We start from the raw sequence: 4023 nt of genomic DNA, 5'->3' as shown, positions 1-4023 counted from the left end.
TGAGGTCCACAGTAGACAGTTTGTGGCTGAAGCTGTGAGGGTTGGAGGCTGTAACAACAGAGTCAGGTAGAGCATTCCAGGCATTGACCATTCTGTTGCTGGAATCATATTTTCTGCAGTTAAATTGGAAGCGGTTTACCTTGAGTTTGTAACAATTATTTGACTGTGTATTATTGTGATTGAAGCTGAAGTAGTTGTTGACAGGTAAGACATTGTAGCAGACAATTTTATGTACAATGCATAGATCACACCACAGTCGTCCCAGTTCCAGATTGTCCAGGCCCAGGATTTCTAGCCTGGTGGCATAGTGAATTCTATTGTGAGCAGAGGAGCGCAGTACTCTTCTTGTGAAATACTTCTGGACCTGCTCGATCGTGTTAATGTCCAATATACAATAGGGATTCCAAGCAGGTGAACAGTATTCAAGAATTGGTCTGGCAAAGGTTTTATACGCTCTAGTTAACAATACAATGTTACCAGAAGAGAAGCTTCGCAAAATTAAGCTAACAACTCTTAATGTTTTTTTGGCAATGCTGTTACAGTGAGCTCTGGGTCTGAAATCGTTAGAGATGAGTAGTCCTAGGTCCTTGGCAACGTGAGGGTCGTCTGCGAGATCAGTACCGCCTAACCTGTATTTGGTGTTCTGAATATTTTTGCCAATGCGTAGGACAGAACATTTATTAATCGAGATTTGGAGTTGCCAATTATGCGACCATTCAGACACATAGTCAAGATCGCTTTGCAGTATGACAGCATTGTCGGGCAAACCAGTAGCAGCAGTGGCGGGAAGTTCCGCCCGGAAGTCATCAAATATGATCTGCGCATGCGCAGAAGCTTCTGCTCATGTGTAGACAGGGCGCATGCAAATGAACTGGTAGCAAAGGTAAGTGAAACCCAACCCTGGTGCAACTAGGAAGTGAGGGACAGTGGCCATTGCGGTCATCAAAGACTGAACTGAAGAACATATTGAAAATTTGGCCTTAACAGTATCATTGTTACAGTCTTCACCTTTAGACCCTTTTAAGGGTGGGATCGTTTTCGACTCTTTAAGTTTTGCATTAACAAAATTATAGAAGGCTCGGGTAGACTTCGAGTTTAACAGCGCTTCCTCCTGTTTGCAATAGTGGTTGGTACATTTGCCGTTTATCTGGCATCATAAGGCTTTGTAACGGCCTTTAAAGTTAGCTACGTAGCCAGTTTTGTTTTCTCGCCAAAGAGATTTTTTCTTGGATTGCAACTTAATTTGTTCTTTTTAGCTTTAGAGGTCACTTTTGGTATGTATAGATTAATGACTCTATGGATTTAGAGTAAAAAAGTGTTATAATAGTCATCTGCAGTTTTACAAACTCTGAACAGAAGGTGCCAATCAAGGGATGTGAGGTCGACAGCTATGAGATTATAGTTGGCTTTTTTAAAGTTATAATTTGAAGTACCATCATTATGTCCCCGTTTGCAAGGACACAAATTGAGACAAAAATCTATCAAGCTGAAATTTTCGGGCCTGAAATTATTATGCATGATTAGAGTGTATGGGAAGGTAGCGGGATTACTGATGAATGAAGAAAAAACTAAAATCCTAGCGAAAAATATGACTCAGATGCAAAGGCAACAGCTGGAGCAGTTAATGGGTTTAAGAATAACAAACAAAATTAAGTATCTGGGTATATGGTTGACTGCCAGATGCTCCTCCATAAAGGAGGATAACTATCTTCCTCTTTACAGCCAGATGCTCAGAGATCTAGAAAAATGGAAAAATCTCCAGCTATCAATTTTGGGAAGGGTGGCAACCATTAAGATGTGCATGTTACCCAAATGGGTATTTCTATTCCAAACAGCCCCGGTAAGGTTGAATAAAGAGTTTTTTACAAATTTGGATAGGAGTATATCTAAATTTATCTGGCAGGGAAAGAGGCCGCGGATTAGACTTAAAATGTTACAAGAACCCAAAAATAGAGGAGGATTTGGACTCCCAAATTGGGAGCTCTATCACCAAGCAGCGAACTTGATTTGGATGAAAGAATGGATGGTCCTACAAAAGAGACAGCTTTTGACATTTGAGGGAGCCGGTCCTCAACATGGCTGGCACTATTTTCTATGGCCGGGAGCATCCGGCCGCCCTAGACACTTTGATGATCACTATTTACGTAGGACGCTTGGGTACACTTGGGAAAAGGTTAGAAGAAGAGTATATTCAAAAGTTGCATGTTGGATTTCGGCTCAGGAAGCTCAGATTTACCCGACATTGTATAAAGAGGAAAAAACCTTGACGTATTAAGTTTTTTTGGATGTTCAGGGTAATCCAAAGTCACGAGAATTATTAACTCTTCAAGGATATAAGATAGACCGGTGGTCTTATTCTCAAGTGCACTCCAGGTATAAAAAATATTTATATAGTGAAGGAATCTACCGTAAAACACAAGAATTGGATAAGATCTTATTAGAAGGAGGGAAAGGGATACTATCTAAATGTTATGCATATTTATTGTCTCTGCAGATAGGACAGGATGTAGTGAAGGATTGTATGATAGCATGGGGGTGAAATTTTGGATATCCCCTTGACTTCCAGCAATGGGAACAGATTTGGTTGAAAAATATGAAATTAACTATGGCTTCTTCATACAAAGAAAACATATATAAAATGGTCTACCAGTGGATCTCCCCCCGGCGAGATTAGCTAAAATGTTTCCCGTGACATCTGCCTGCTGTTGGAAGTGCGGTTACAGTAATGGAACTTACTTTCATCAATGGTGGACTTGCCCGCAGGCGGTTAAATATTGGAAAAAAATACGGCAATGGATTTTGGAAATTACACAGATTAATTTGGAATTAAGGCCCGAAATTTTCCTATTGGGGGCAAAACCTTTGAATGTTAAATCAGATATATGGTTCTTGTTGATTCACATTATTACTGCAGCAAGATTAGCGTATGCGCAGGAGTGGAAAAATCAATACTTACCGATAGATTTGAAAATAATATATAAAATTAATGAGTGTGCGGAATCAGATAGATTAACTAGATTGATCAATGGTAAAAAAGATTCAGAATTTTATAACAGTTGGAAATTATGGTACGATTGGGTCCAGAAAAGGTGGGATAGAATAGATATATGATGATAATATATATGATGGCAAATATGTATGTATAAAGGAATGACTTTATATTTATGGACAATGTAATCACATTATACCATGGTGGCAGGATTGTATATTTTATTGGTGTATAGAATATATTAATAAAAATTATAAAAAAAAAATCTATCAAGCTGTGATTGCTGTTGGAAAATGGTTCTTTAACTTGTAAGCCATAAATCGAATTTAGGTATTACAGAAGATGAGATCTAAGCAATTGTTGAGCCTAGTGTTGTCCATTACCAACTGCTCCAGCCCCAGAGTCATAACAGCATTGTACATGGTTACATCAAAATCTGTTAATATGTTTCCATTAATATTTTGATTTCTTCCAAAGGGCTTTTAAAATTACCAGAAAACCATCAGCAAAGTTCTTCTTACCTCACATATTCTGTCTGTTGTGCTCTAGGATACACATTCTCTGATTCTATTTATTTCCTGGATTTGTTAATCCTGCCCAAATAGAGAGACTTTTGGTGGCTTGCAAGGTTTTAGCAGAAACCTTAGCTTCCCCCTCTATTTTGTCAGCACTTCTTCCTTCTGCTTTTCATCCATTTCCCTTTTTCTTTTTAAATTCTTAGACTCATAGGGCTGGAAGGGAGCTACCACAGAATAACAGAGCTGTAGTCTTTTAGTCCTACCTTCCCTGCTCAAGGCAGGAGTCCTTATACGGTTCCAGACAATTTTACATTAGGTATTAGTTTTTCACACACATATATCAGCTTTTCATATTCATATAATTTAAAAATTATAAAAAAAATTAATTTGGCAAGAAAATTTCCAAGGAGGCAAATTTAATGGACAAACTCCAGAAGGCATGACGTTCCAATTGGCAAAGAAAAGTATTCTGTTATACACCTGTAAGGTTTTCCTCCTGTGTGGATTTTTCATGTG

Source organism: Pituophis catenifer, unplaced genomic scaffold (genome assembly GCF_029215685.1).
Source record: "Pituophis catenifer annectens isolate HBS135680 unplaced genomic scaffold, rPitCat1.0.hap2 SCAF_2, whole genome shotgun sequence".
NCBI classification, from domain to species: Eukaryota; Metazoa; Chordata; class Lepidosauria; order Squamata; family Colubridae; genus Pituophis; species Pituophis catenifer.
Note: the sequence above shows the minus strand (reverse complement) of the source record.